The 16713-nt window shown below is 32.7% G+C and overlaps 1 pseudogene; it reads right to left on the reverse strand.

Moving 5' to 3' along the window:
- LOC107142243 overlaps window positions 1–13272 on the reverse strand; it is a 68907-nt pseudogene extending 55635 nt beyond the window's left edge.
- Window positions 13273–16713: the final 3441 nt, after the last annotated feature.

Here is a 16713-nt window from a genome sequence, read left to right on the forward strand (position 1 = left end):
TATATATATATATATATATATATATATATAAATAAATAATATTGGGTAGATGACAAACAAAATAAAGGGTAAAAGGAAGGTGAATTTCAAATTTCTGGTCTAGGTGCCACTGTACTGTCTGCTTTTAATTACTTAATCTAAAAACACTTATTCTATACTTACCATGGGCCAGATGATGAGGAATGCAGTGATGAATAAGCAACCCTTGTCTTTTTCATTCACAGCATTAAGTCTAGTGAGTGCAGATAAAGATTTCAAGATTTGAAATTACTTTGGGGAAATGAATAAGTTCATCTAACTGGAGAAGTGCGCTAGGAAATTGCTAATATGCATACATTATTTATTAGGAATATGACTTCCAGCAGAGACAGTCAGAATCAGTTATCGAATGAAGTTACCATTTAATTGAATGTTAAATGGGTGCCACTTGGAATTTCAATATTAACAATGACACAGCTGGTAAGAAGGGGGCAAAGATGAGATCCTGGGGAACATTCGCATGTATGGGCTAAGAAACATAGAAAGTGTCTGAGAAAGGTTGTTAATGAGGTAAGTAAGCATAGGGTGGGAGATGAAAGCCATCAACAGACAGTATTATTGTGGAGGTCAAATCAGACACCTCAGTCATCTTTCTGGCAGTCATTTCTTTCCTGCAGGGTATTGCTATAAGAAGCTATGCTATTTAAAATATGACATTCCATCAGCTCTAGATGGTTGGTCTCCAAACAATCACTGTGTGGCTAATTCATAGGCTCCCCAGAGTCCTATGAGTGACCTAATAGCTCAACTGCTATGAAACGTGCCAGTGAAATTCTTTTCTTTGAGGATTGAAATTGGCATGTACAGAAAGATATAGAAATTTAGCAGACAAAAGTTGAGGTTTTATATAATCCAAGTTCATGCATTAGCCAACATCTAAAATCAACATTCATTCCTACCTTTATGAGACTCTAACACCATGGATGCTGCCTCTACTTAATGATAGAAACTTAAGCTATCCTTCTTCAAAGTGCTTCTAGCTAGCTTTAATTCTTCACTGAGCTGAAGGTTTCATATTGCAATTAAAATACAGGTTTCTTAGAAATGAAGTCGAACAAATTATACTATTATATTTTGTGCATGTGTGAATATGAAACAACACGCCTCATGACTACATATAATTATAGTGCACCAACAAAAGGAAATTTTTAGATAATAGTGAAGAAGAAAACAGGTGAAATCCTCCAAATCAGAGAAAGAAAGAATGCACACACACACACACACACACATACACACACATGTGTAATCAGGAAAAAAAATGAAAACCTTTATACACACACACACACACATTTTAATATATATACACACAAGTTTCTGGTGCTACACAGAGTTCTATCAACTTATTCATTTGAATTCTGTGCTTTATATAAGGTTTATAAAGCATGCTGGTCTTTTAATTTGACCCAAACTTCAGAAACTTCCAAACTTACTGAATGATATATTCTGTTTCTATATTTCATTACTTTGATCAATTATGTGCATTCTGTTCTCAGCTTAGGGGTGACAGAGAGAGTCATGAGTCTTTCATGACTCTATTCTCTTTAATATTCCCAGCATCATTAACATAAAAGTTGGGTGGATGGTAATTTTCAACAAGAACAAAATGGATATAAACAAAAGACAAAACAAATCAAACAAATGACTGAATTTTAACAATAGATATTTCCATTGTTAAGGGAAAATGGAAAAAAGAATGTTGAAACCTTTATGTAAGATCCTTTCATGTAGTCTCTGCATTTTACGTCTTGCTTGCCCACTTAAGGGCTGTTCTTCTTTCCTTCTTCCTTTGAGAGAAACCATTCTTCCAATTGTCCACTTCTGATTTTTTACTGTTCTTATCTTTGGTCCCATTAACTTGCCTACACAGAGACTATCACAAAAGAAGGTAATCTTCACAGCACATTTCCAAAATTCACCAGAATTTGGGAGACATTTGAAAATTTCCAGCAAGGTCACACTGAGGGCTCTCTATCATTCATACACCACTTCTAGAGCCTCTAGCAGGTAAATAACTCTTGGAGAAAATGTATATATAATCAACCATTAATATATGCAGATTGGGCATTCATAGATTCAAGTATCTTGGAATTATAAATATTCAAAACATTGTATCTGTACCGAACATGTTGAACTAATTTCTTGTCATTATTCCCCAACCAATATAGTATAACAATTACTTTCACAACTTTTACCTTGTATTAGGCCATTATAAATAGTATGAGATAATTTAAAGTATTCAGGAGGATATACATAGGTCATATGCAAAAAAAAAAAAATAAAGAAGAAAGAAAGAAAGAAAAAGAAAACACCACTTTATTTAAGGGACTTGAGCATGTTGGGTTTTGGCATCTAAGGAATTAATTCTTCGTAGATACTGAATAGAGACATTATACACTGTAGTTTTAAGTACCATTGCTAATTCTCAGACACAGAACAGTTACATACATATGAAAGTATACGAAAGAAAATTATTTTTTCAGAGTGTATAATCCGCAGACATCCGAAATCTCAAAACAATGATAATACGTTAATCATAAGGGAAATATAAATCAAATGATTTATATTTTGTAATGAAATATTACCTCACCCCAGTAAGCATGGCTACCATCAAAACAGACTGAAGAAACATGTTGGTGATGATGTTGAGAAAAGGGACTCCTTGTACAATGTTGATGAAAATGTTAACCTAAATCAGACATTATGGAAAACAACGAGGGATTCCTCAAATAATGACAAAGAGAACTATATATGATCCAGCCATTCCATGTAAGAGTAAGTATCCAAAGAAATGAAATAGTATGTGCTGGGAGCCATTAGCCAAGTAGGTATGACAATTTCCTTGCCAGCGTACCCCATGTTGCTGACATTTTGCAGTGACATTGAATGTAGTTGACCTTGCTCAAGGACCAGGGCGGATTAGGGTGTTCCCGGTTTAACATAATCGGGTTTAGGGCGTTCCCAGTTTAGGTTTAAGGTTTAAGATTATTCCTGCTGGGAATAGGGCGTATCCTGCTGCCTAAGTTCCCCTTGAGTTCTCACGGGATTCAGACAGTATATTTTGGGAGACAGAAGCCCAGTGAAGGTGGATTTGGGAGAGAACGCGGATTTGGGCGGAGAACGTGGATTTCCCCAGAACGTGTCTGTATACGGCTGGTGTGAGTTCGGGAATAAAGAGTTGCTGTTTGAATCTACAAGCTGTGTGGTGGCTCGTGATTTTGTGCCCAGCCAGACTGCGGCATTTGTGCCCAGCCAGACTGCGGCAGTATGTCAGAGAGAAACTTATGCCCCAAGTTCATTGCAACATTATTCACCATTTCCAAGATATAAAGTCAACCTAAATGTGCATTATCTTATGAATAGATAAGTAAAATGTGGCACATATGTACTATCGATACTAGTCAATGACAAAAACAAAACAAACAAAAAAAAAACCTGTCATTTACAACAACATGCATAGCACTGGAGATCATATATTAAGTAAAATAAGCCAGGCACACACACACAAAAATACAAGCATTGCATGATATCACCGTGCATAGAATTTTTAAAATTTGATTTCATAGAAATTGAAAGTGAGGTGGTAGACACTACAAGACTGGGAGAGTAAGAGTCAGGAGGGATGGGGAAATGTTGACTAGTGATCTCTGAGTTATAGTTAGATAGAAACAAGATGTTCTGGTGTGTCATTGCACATGGGGTGACTATAGATAATAATAATGTACTGTGCATTTCAGAAAGCTAGAAAAAATGGCTTTTTAAAAAGTTTTCACCATGAAGAAATGGTGCATGTTTGAAGAGAAAAATATGCTTAACACGTTTTAACTATTATGTGAAAGTATACATGCACACTTGGTACCCCGTAGATATGCGCAATTTGCAGGTTTTATGTATTAGTTTATAAATAAATTAACATAATATGAAATAAAATGTTAAAAAAAATAGGAGTAATATATATGATTAAGTGTTTGGCACTTCAAGACATGAGCCCGAATCTTTTGGATGAAGAAGAAACAGGACCTATAATTTTGCACAGCCATCTCAGTTGGGCATCTTTGTCTTACAAAGACCTATTAAAATTTATTTTAATGATTTTTATTTTTTCCCTTCATTATGTCCCACCCTTACCTAATTTCCAGATTATTCCATCATTTCTTCTCCAGTTATCATCTCTCTTTTAAATATGGATGCTAAGAGAATTTATAAATACCACTGTTCACCCTCAACCTCCAGAAGTCTTAAAGAAGAGGCTGTATTGAATTTTTTTTTCATCATCTTATTAGTAACAAATTTTGTTAACTGGATTATTTGAACTTTTCCAATCAGTTTACAAACAAGTCTCTTTTTTTTTCTGGTAATAATTCTTGGAATAATTATATATTTGATCAGGAGTGTCTTTTATATATCATCTAGGATCTTCACTTATATATAATACACTAAAAGCATTGCCTCCTGGGGTTCCTTCTGTGTATTATACTCATGTAGTCAATTTTTTGAAACACACAAACAAAAAAAGGGATCATGTAGTTAAAAGCATATAAATTTGTTTCTTGCTACCCTGAGAAATTGGTCCCAGGACTCCCTGTGGATATCAACATCTGATGTCAAGTCCCTTATATAAAATAGAATAGTATTTGCTTTGAATTACATATGATGCCTAATAGAATGAAAATGCTTCGTAAATATTTGATATATTGTTTAGAAAATAATGTCAAGAAAATATGACTGTACATGGTCAGTACAGACATTTTTTTTTCAAATATTATTGAACTGAGGTTGAATCCACAAATGCAACACCAGTGAATAAGGAGGGTTTGCTGTATTTAAACATAAATATGTAACTCTGGCGAAATTCCTGTGGATATTCGTTTCTCATTAATGTGGAATAGTCTTCAGAGTTTTATTTCAGGTAATGCTGTCTAAACCTCAAAATATGTTACAAAAACATTAATAATGACTCCTTCTGAAGCTGTTGTAATCTTTTAGAAATGACTAAAACAATATGCTCAAAATGAAAATTCACATTTGTAACTTCAGTTTGTATACTGACAAAAACAAGAGCAGATACCATATGGATTAGAACGGAATTAGAAAAGATGAAAAACTCCAAGAGCAGACAAATCATTAAGGTAGGATTATGGCACAGATGTGTGTAACATCATACTTTTTTTAATATTGCATATTAGAGCAGGGAGTATTTAACAGTATGATCATACAGCTGATTAACTTTTTTTAACCTCTGTCCTCAGTGGTAATAAGCCGTGTTCACTTTTTGACTTTCAGAGACTTTTATCATCAACTGTCTCTGGGGGTAAAGTGCTGTGACAGAGCAGCCAAACTGCACGTGGAGCTAGAAGCACAGGTTATCAGCACACAGAAGGACAGGTCGGTGGCAGAATTCTTGTTTTGGAAGAAGTAGAATGAATGAGGTGGATAAAGTGGAAGAATTGAAGCTGCAAAGGAATGAGAAAAAGGATGGACTGGGTTTTGGAGGCAATTGTGGAGAGAAGAAATCCAGTAATGAAGTTTGTTTATTAGTCAGGAGTTAAATAAGAAGAAACAGGAAACAATCTGTATACAAGGTTAACCAATTCTACAGCAAATTCAACTTGGAGTTCAGCCCTTGAGTCATTCTTATTATAGCAACTTTAGATGCAAAGTGAGACCCAGCATATAAATTTGGAAGAACACAAGGTTCAGTAAAAGAGCTACTTGTTAATTGAAGGTGTCCCAGGACCCCAGAACCAAAGATTCTGAACCAGTGAACCTAAGGTGGGCCTTAGGAATCTTTCTTTTTCTTTCTTTTTCTTTTTTTAATAAATGGCATCACATTACATCATGTATTAACAGTAGAGAGAGACAATTATAGCAACCAGCAAAACCAACCACCATGAGTTTATGAAATGACATTTAGCCAAAGCTGCTAAACTTACTAATGTTTTCTGTCATTATTCTTTTCAGTATTTAGGAGAAATATTATTAAATCTGCCCTGTGATAGGATCTATACTTCTTAAAAATGTTAATATTATTGTAATAAAATAAAGAGACATTTTATAAAGTTAAATAAAAAAAAATCAAATGATGACTTTGACACTCTTTGAAGGTTAAAGTTTCATATATCAAAATTACGTGGCTTTGTCAGACCTGACAGCTAAATTAGCATAGATCACTTTGACTAAGACACCTGTAAATAATCCTGCAGTTTTAGCAACATTCTTTATCCCATTCATTGATTGCACTATTATTGGAGCATCCACTAAATTACGGCCATTTCATTGCATTTCTGCAATGGCTTTATTTGTTTTTTTTTGTAAAATAGTTACTTGTGCAATTTTGCATCAGATGAAATGAAGTAAGAATAGCCCCAAATGATTTTGGAATTCAATTGGTCCAATTTAGCAAACATGAATTGATTTTATAACAGTATGCAGACAAAATATATTAACTATTTCTGAGCTCACTTCTTTTTCTTATCCTGTAGCTAAAAGGAGAAATTACTTAAAACATCATTACCATCAAATAATTTAAAAAGTGCAAAGTTGTTTGTCTCCCTCATATTCAATCACAGTATGAAATAGGAACATTAGTGTTAGGCCCCAAAAGATCCAAAGTATCATGTTGCTGTGATGTACTTTAAATCTCATTGGTTTCTTAAAAAGATAGAGATGAATGGATTTTTTTAAAATTCAGAAACAGTATTAATGTTTGAGCCAAAAGTGGACATTGTATGTCACTACTAGTTTATTATTCATATTTCTCACTCCTTGAATATGAGGTATAGCCAAATCATAATCCTTTAAAATTTTATTTTAGTTTTGATTGAGATATAATAATTATACATGTTTATAGGCTACAATATAGTTCAATATCTGCATACATTTTATGATGAGCAATTTGGAGAATTGACATATCTATCACATTAAACATTTACCTTTTCATATGAGATGATTCAAAATCTTCTAATTTTTATGAAATATACATTGCATTGTTATCAGATTTAGTAACTCTACTCTTTAATAGAACACACAGACTTATTCTTTCTAATTGAACATTTTACTCCCTGACCAATTTCTTCCCATCCCTTTTTCTCTCAGAAACTCCAGACTCTCAGTAATCACCAACTTACTATCTAAAAATGTCAATGGAATATACATATATAGTATGCATATACAAATTTTAAAATTTGACTCTAAATTCATGCACTAATTTAATTGGCTAAAAAAATCATACAATCATAGTAAACATCAAAATGCAGGGACATATTGGCAGAGACACATGGTTGTCCTCCTAGGATAAAGTGTTTTCTAAAGGATATGATGTAGAGGTATTCAGTGTTACATTACTAATGGATAGAACATATGAGTTCATTGTATGGAAATATTATCAATTCTTCCCATTCCTTTTCAAATATTAATTATCATGTTTCTCCATACTCATAACCTTAGATTCCATCAGAATGGACATTTGGGTTTCTAGTGGAAAATAGTATGACCATGAGCATATAATGGCTTTTATTTAACTTAAAATTATAAATCCTGACTGAAATGTTTGGCTCATTTAGCAGTGTATCAGCAAATATGGATTAGTATATAAAGTTCTGGAACTGCTAATAACTATTAAGTCTCTAAGTGGAAACTTTAGCTGAGAGAGGGAGTAAGGATCTGGAAAACATATTCCTTGATAAAAGCAAAGAGAAAACTTTATTAACTAAAATCTTATAATAATCTGAGAACCACAGATTGAGTAAAAAGAGCTAACTATGGATAATAAGAGCTAGTTTTGTGCATTTTAATTTGCTCTGTTTTGATCTCTCTCTCTCTCTCTCTCTCTCTCTCTCTCTCTTTCTCTTTCTCTCTCTCTCTCTCTCTCTCTCTCTCAATTTCATGATAGACTTGAAAACCAGATTGCCTCATCACCAGCAGCCTATACGTTTCTTGAGGGGGCAGAATAAATTCCTATAATTTATAAGAATTTAATGATTTCTATAAAAACCCATGCCCAGAAAGTTATGTCTGTATGACCTGAGAGGTCTTAAGAAAAATCCCATTCACAAGATTTTTCTATATTTCCACCTGATATAGAACTTATTACATGGGAATATCTTTTCTCCTGAGGGTTTGTTGAAAATCAATAGTGGTAATGCTTAATATCATGTATCCCTGAGGTTGTGCTACTTGGTGAGTAGGAAAAAAAAACTGCATAAGAAACTTTTCAAATAATGATAGAATATGATATACATTTAAGAATCTTTGAAAAGCTCTGGTATATCCCTTGGAATCTATAAGAATGCCCATGCATGTATTTGTATGCACAGGAAAATGCTTTAATTTCTCACCAAAGGGTGACCTTAAGGCTGTGTCAGAGCTGACAGTGACTGCTCAGGAATAACTGCAAGTTGCATGTCTACTAAAGTGTGGACCAAACACATACAAAGTCCCTGGTAAGTTTAAGGATCTTAGTTGTTAAAGACATTTAACTGTTTTTTTTTTTTTTTTTGAATCATTAGTTTCTTAGTAAGCTAAGTGAGCAGAGACTTCAGAAGTGTATCTGACAAAATGTAAAGACTTATAGATTTAGTCTACAAAAGTCATTAAAAACACAATAGCAACAATAATAAACAGTGTCTGGGAAAGGTGGGGAAGGATCTGATTTCCAGAATTCACATTATATCCTTTAAAATATTCAGTTTTTTTTTTAAATGTATCTAACACACACACACACACACACACACACACACACACACGCTCGCACCCTCCAACCAGGAAGTATAATTCATATATAGAAAAAGATCAGTTAGTATAAACTGTAATTGAAGACAGATATAGTAACTGGGTAAAGACTCTAAATCAGCTCTTATAAATATATTAAGTGACTAAATGAAATCGCAATGTGTAAAAATACTAAATAAATATAATAAAGCAATATCTCAAAAATAATTATTATTAACAAGAAGATAGTATAAAAATAAGAGAAAACTTGAAGTTGTAAAGTAAATAAATGAAAACAAATTCTGGAGGATCTAAATAGTAAATGTAAGTAGACATAAAAATGAACCAGTGGACTTGAAGAAATAATCTCAATTGAGATTATTCATTCTGAAGTAGAAAAAAGAAAAAATATATAGAAAAAATATAGAAAATATATATAAAAGTCCCAGAAGAAGGAGGCTGACAGAAATTGGAAGGTGTAATATTTAAAGAAAATCTTGCTAAGAAACCTTACAGATATGGCAAAACATGACACATCCAAGACATAACGAATTCTAATTAAGAGAGTCTCGAGATTCAGGATAAACAAATTAGAGTCAAAACATTTGAAAGTTAAAGAAAAAATCATGAAAGCAGAAAGAGAAAGTGATACATTATAGATAAAATATTTTTAGTATGATTAACAGATGACTTCTCTTAAATAAAACAAACAAACAAAAAAAAAAACAAAGAACATGGAACCCAGAAAGTAGTAGGATGATATATTCAAAGTGATGAAAGAAAAGGATTATTTAATCAAGAACATTTGATCACCAACAATGTCAGGCACAAATGAAACATACACTTAAGACACTCCCAGAATACAAACAGTGAGATAATCTGAAGATGATGGAGCTGTCTTATAGAAATACTAATGGAGTTTTCAGGCTTCAAGTAAAAAACATTATACCAAAATTTTCATAAAGAAATGCAGAACACAAGAAAAGAACAGAACACAAGAAAAACTAAACACATAGATATTTTTTTTTGTAATACTTCTGCCTGACTTAAAAGAAAACTTTAAAAAATAATTATATGTAAATCAATGGATGTGTAACTGATGTGATTCTGCAATCTGTATACGGGGTAAAAATGGGAGTTCATAACCCACTTGAATCAAAGTGTGAAATATGATATATCAAGAACTATGTAATGTTTTGAACAACCAACAATAAAAATTAAAAAAAAAATAATAATTATAAACCTGTGTTTGGCTTATGACATATAAAGATAATATTAATGTAGTAATATGTTGAAGTAGGAAATAGGGAACAGAGCTATATTAAACCAAAGTATTTTATAGGTTTGAAATTATGTTGGTATTTGTACAAGCTAGAATGTTGTAAGATATCATATGTAATCACAAGGAAAAACTAAGAAAATTACAAAACAATATAGCAAAATTAAAAAGAAATAACAATATTAAGATCTAGGTCATAAATTAGTTATTTAATGTGAAAAATTCAGTAAATGTATAAAAAGGGGAAAAGACCTATGACATTTAGAAAATAAATAGCAAAATTGCTAGAATAAATTCAACATTATTAATAATTGCATTATATATAAATTGATTAAATATTATATAGGTCTGAAAATAGTAAATTTACTAAAAATAAAATACATTTTTTTTTTTTGGATTGGGATATATAGGTAAGAGGTGAGCAATTACTTGGTATGTGCCAGGCTCTGGGTTTGATCTTTCAAACCATGAAAAAGAAAACAAAAAAAATCCTGGTCCAGACTGTTATTCTAGTAAATGCTACCAAACATTTAAAGATTTAAATCCAATCATTTATGGAAATTTCCCAAGTATAGGCAAGGAAGGAATAAATCTCTACTTATTCTATGAGGCCAGAATCACTTGATACTAAACCTAAATGAAACCATTATAAGAAACAGAAATCATAGCTCATTACCCATTATACATATAGAAATTAAAATTCCACAAGAAGTATATTAGTAAATTTACTTAAACACATGAAAAATATTATAAAAAATGATGAAGTATGATTTGTCTCAGGAATGCAAGGTTGGTTTAATTTCTGAAAATAATCAAAACAATACCCTCATTAATACAATCAAGGTGAAAGCACATGTAGTATTTTCATTTGTTGCAGAGAAACATTTCATAAAGTCTAACATGTTTTCATTCTAAAAACAGTGAACAGATGTAAATAGAAATAAACTTTCACAATGTGATATATCCCTCCCACAAACACACATAGGAAACAGAGCTAACATTACATTTGATGAGTGAAAACTGAAGACTTTCATTTCAAATTTAGGAGTAATATTAGGATGACTCCTACCACTAATTATACTCAATATTTTACTGTGGTTTCTAATCAGAACAATTAGGCAAGAAGAAAAAGTCACCAAAATGGACACAAAGAAAGAAAATTTGTATTCTCATGTAACATGTAAAAAATTTACTGAAGAATACATAAAAAAATCTGATACAAAAACAATGAGTTCAATCATACTGTAGAATAGAAGATAAATGTATGAATATCAATTGTATTTCTATATATAAGCATAGAGAAATCTGAAAATAGAATAATATATACTTTGGAGAATTTCAGCTACCTTGGAAAAAAATAATGTGATTTTTGAATCATGACCATTTGGCCGCAACAAAGACTTTCATGGGGGAAAGTTGCCCATACTAGGTGCACAGTTAACACATCATAGTCTTCAAGGACAGTTGCAATCCATGAGCCAGACCTTCTGAATGAGATGGTCAGGCCATGTTCTTATGAATATTTTCATTCCAAGCCTTCATTCCTTGGTTTCTTTATCTAGGATCTCTGGCAGAAGTCTTATTCAGAAAGATCTCATGGAGATTCCTTATCAGATGGAGGAGAAGGAAATCCTGAAAACATTTTTGATCCCTCTACAAAAAAATAAGTCAAAACAATACCCTGTATTAATTTAATAAAGGACAAAAAGTATCCAGTTCTTTTCCATTCAGATTCGTGCACCTGTCCCAGTATTTATAAATCTTCAAGAACCTTTTGTTTAGAACATCTTCAACAGTGAGACAATCCCACCTCTATGACAATCCACCTAACTTCTGACCAATGTACCATTCCATAGAGGAAAATGAAAGAGAGAATCTGGCAACAGTAGTACACACCTATAATCCCAGGGGCCTGAGAGGATAATGGAGGAGGACTGCAAGTTCAAACCAGCCTCAGAAACATAGTGAAACTATGTCTCAAAATTAAGAAAATAAATAAATAAATAAAATTAACTGGGGACATGGGTCGTTGAAAAGCATTCCTGGGTTCATACCCAGTAGGAATGCTCCCTGAGTTATATATTCAGGCATAGTGGCCCATGTTTGAATATATAATTACATGACTGTAATCCCAGTAGCTTGGGAAGGTGAGGCAGGAGGATTGCAAGTTTGAAGCTGGCTTCAGAAATTTAGTAAGACCCTCAGCAATTTAGTAAGACTCTGGCTCAAAATAATATACATGAATCAATCAATCAATCAATAAGTAAATAGTACTGGGGATTTAGCAGAGTGATAATGCACCTCTAGCTTCAATTTCCAGTATCAAAATACATACATACATACATACATACATACTATCAATTTCTTTTTTTTTTTCAGGGTTCATGTCTTGTGAACTCAAAAGAATGAAATCCACAGACCAGCAAGAGTGCCTCAGTCTGGCTGGGCACAAAATCACGAGCCACTCACAGCTTTGTAGATTCAAACAGCAATTCTTTATTCCCGAACTCACACCGGCACTCTACACACGTTCTGGGAGGATCTACGTTCTCTCCCAAATTCCACGTTCTGCATCCCAAATACTCTCTCAATCCTGCGAGAACTCAACGGCAACTCAAGGAGCAGGCGCGCCTGAGGCAGCAGGATACGCCCTATTCCCAGCAGGGTACACCTTAAACCTGGAACCGCCCTAAACCAGGATTGTCCTAAACCGGAATGCCCTAAACCCCCATCCGCCCTAAACCCAGATCCGCCCTGGTCCTTGAGCAAGGTCACCTTACATGCAATGTCACTGCAAATGACCTGGGTCATGCCATGCGTCATTCTTACTTAGCAATGGCCCTCAGCACAAGAGTGAGTGTGAGAGTAGGATACATTGAAGAATACAAACTGGAACAGAACTCAGGAACTGCCAGAGGGGACACTATAACTGTTTTTCTCCACCCAAGTGGTCCAGTCTAGTAGTTTATATAGCACTTGAATCACTGTGATTGGCCCAAATTTATGCTAATAAGGGTTTAGGAAAGTAGTAATGCTATTGGTTAGTCCTGAATCCCATTCATGTTTACCTTGCTTCCATTTTCTCCAAGGGAAATGGGAAGAAGGGAAGTTGATGTCAGTGAACTGCGCATGTTCAGTGGGGTGTCTGGAGCTGCAGTGTTGTTGGAGTGCAGCTGACATCCCCACTGTGTGCAAGCCAAGCTGCTGAGTGGTGAAGAATTGAGGGGTAAGCAATCGGCTGGCTCCATCTGGCCTCTGGGCTGACCCACTGTGTCTCAGGCTCGCGCCATGATGGCAGGCCTGGCAGGGCAGCTGGTGCTTGCTGTCTGTGCTTTAGCCCACCTGGCTGCCATTCTTCTGATTCATGGCTCCCCTGCTGCTTCTCAGCAGGAACCAGTGTGCTGGTTGCACCGCTGGGTGGCCAGGGAGCCGGTCACAACTACCATAAGTGATTAAAAACTTGACTGCCATTTTGATTTTGATTTTCTGATTTTAATTGGTTGCTACAGCACATAAAATTGCAGCTGTTTCCAGCTCAGCTGAGCTTGTGACAAGATTCCCCTTAAAAATAATAAGAAAAAAACAATATATTTAGGTAGAAATATTATAAAATAAGTTCAACACATGTTCAATGTTTGTGACTATTGAAGCCAAAAAAGCACAAAAATCTGAACAGGAAGATATCCTCTGTTGATAGGTTTTCATACATAACATTGTCAAAATGGCAATATTTCTCAAATTGATCTACCTCGTCAATATAATCTCTACTGAAATCCCAGCTGCATGTTTTTGTAGAAATTAAAAAGTTCATACCATATTTCAGATGAAAATGTAAGAAATCGAGATTAGAAAAAAAACTATCCTGGAAAAGAAAGCGGCTAGAAAATACTTCCCAATTTCAAAATTCACTACCAAGTACCAGTAATCAAGGCAGTATGGTATTGACACAAAGATGAAATTAGGTGTCAATGATTAACTTTTCATTTATATTCAACTTAATTTTTAAAAATTTTCATGGTGCACTTTATTTGTTGATACATTTTATTAGTTTTAATGTATCATGAAGAGAGATTCATTTTAAGTTACATGCTGCATGTAGTCAACTTATTTTTAATAAGGGTGTCATGACAGTCTAATCACATATTTTCAAATAATTGTGCTGGAGCAACTCGTTATTCACATGTAAATATGTAGACTATGATCTTTACCTCACATTATATACAAATATCAACTCAAAATGGACCATAGAGCTAATTGTGAAAACTCAAACTTAAAACTCTTTAAAGAAAACACAAGAATGTACTTTTGTGAACTGAGGTTAGGAATGGTTTCTTAGTTATAACAACAAAAGTACAAAGGACTAAAGGAAAAAAAAATAGGAAATTTGGACTTCATAAAAATGTAAATTTTGTGCTTCAAAGACAATAAAGGATACCCTATAGAAAGTAAAAAGACAACTATACATTGGGAAGAAATATTCACAAATCACACATTTGATAATGGAATTATGCCTAGAATATAAAAATAGATTCTATAATTTGATAGTAAAATGACAACCCCGATTTAAAAATTGCTAAACGTTGCCATATTACCATAATATCAAAACTAAGACCTTGTTAGAAAGGAGATAGACAACCAATACCAATCATGACTATTGACAAAAAATATTATTGACAAAAAATACCCAATAAAATGCTAGCAAATTGCAACCAAATGCACAGTAAAAAGGATAACCAAAACTTGACTATGACATAAGAAAATCAATGATTATAAATTTAGTATATCACATTAATATAACAAAAAATATTATTTCCATTAGTGAGAAGGCAGTTTAAAAAAATCAGCCTTGATTAATGAAAAAATATCTAGAAAACTTGGACTAGGAGGTAACTTTCTTAATAAAGTAAAGGACTTCTGGCAAACTCACTGCTAGCATCGCGTTCAATAATGAAAGTGAAAATTTCTATGGGGTAAAAAAATGGGAGTTCATAATCCTCGTGAATCAAATGTATGAAATATGATATGTCAAGAGCTTTGTAATGTTTTGAACAATTAATAATAAAAAAATTAAAAAAAAATAAAAACAATGAAGCTTCCCCCTCAAAAAAAAAAAAAAGATTACAGATAAGATACATACATATGTTTGCTTTTATTATTTCTTTTAAACATTTTAGCAGAAATTCTGGCTAAATCAATTAGGTAAGCAAAATAAATGAAAGGCATCCAAAAAGAAAAAAAATAAGTAAAAATTATCTGCACACATATATGATTTAAAATTTAAAAGAATACAACAGAAAGATACCAAAACTAAAAAACAAATAACTGGTTTCAGAATATAAGATCTACACACAAATATCAGAACAATAAAAAAAAAATTAGGATAGCAATTCTATTAGAATATCATCATTATTATGACTAGTGTAATATAACATATTATAGTGTAATATAATATATTAAATTTATTTAATAATTATAATATATTATATATCAATATAATTTTCATTTAGACATATTAGCTATATATTTTATATAACATTTATATATCAACATATGTAAATGTCATATAGTTTATTCTTTTAATTTCTTTCAGTTTTCTTTTGTAGCTGCAAATGATAAGATATTTGCATTTTGGGTTAAATTTATTTTCAGGTTATTTCATTCATTTTGATGCTTCTAATAATAAAAATCAGAATTTTTATTATAAGAATGTATAATAAATTTAATAATGTTTGTATAGTTATTATTTGCATATTAACACTGTGTAATATTTAATGTTAATAATATAATAATAGTTACTTTTACTATTCTTTAAAACTATTTTTTATTTATATATGACAGCATAATCCATTACAATTGTTATTACACATATAGAGCACAATTTTTCATATCTCTGGTTGTATAGGTAGTATACTCACATCAATTCTTGTCTCATACCTGTACTTTGGATAATAATGATCATCACATTCCACCATCATTAATTACCCCATGCCCCCTCCCTTTCCCTCCAACCTCTCTGCCCTATCTAGAGTTTGTCTATTCCTCCCATGCTCCCTCTCCCTATCCTACTATGAATCAGCCTCCTTATATCAAAGAAAACATTTAGCATTTGTTTTTTTGGGGGGGAGGGAGGAATGGCTAATTTCACTTAGCATTATCTTCTCCAATGCCATCCATTTACCTGCAAATGCCATAATTTTATTCTTTTTTATTGCTGAATAATATTCCATTGTGTATATATGCCACTTTTAAAAAATCCATTCATCTAATGAAGGCCATCTAGATTGGTTCCACAGTTCAGCTATTGTGAATTGTGCTGCTATAAACATTGATGTGGCTGTGTCTCTGTAGTATGCTGTTTTTAAATCCTTTAGGTATAGACTGAGGAGAGGGATAGCTGGGTCAAATGGTGGTTCCATTCCCAATTTTCCAAGAAATCTCCATATTGCTTTCCATATCATAATTTTATTATAAGAATGAATAGTAAATTTAATAATATTTATGTAGTTATTATTCATATATTAACACTGTATAAAATTCAATATTAATATAATAACAGTTATATTACTATTTTTAAAATAGCATCTAAATAAAGTACTTGGAAACAAAATGAGTTAAGGAGGTGAAAGACTTTACCTCTTAAATTACAAATAACATTACTGAAAGAAATTAAAGAAAACTTACATAAATAA

Source organism: Marmota marmota, unplaced genomic scaffold (assembly GCF_001458135.2).
Source record: "Marmota marmota marmota unplaced genomic scaffold, marMar, whole genome shotgun sequence".
Taxonomy (NCBI): domain Eukaryota; kingdom Metazoa; phylum Chordata; class Mammalia; order Rodentia; family Sciuridae; genus Marmota; species Marmota marmota.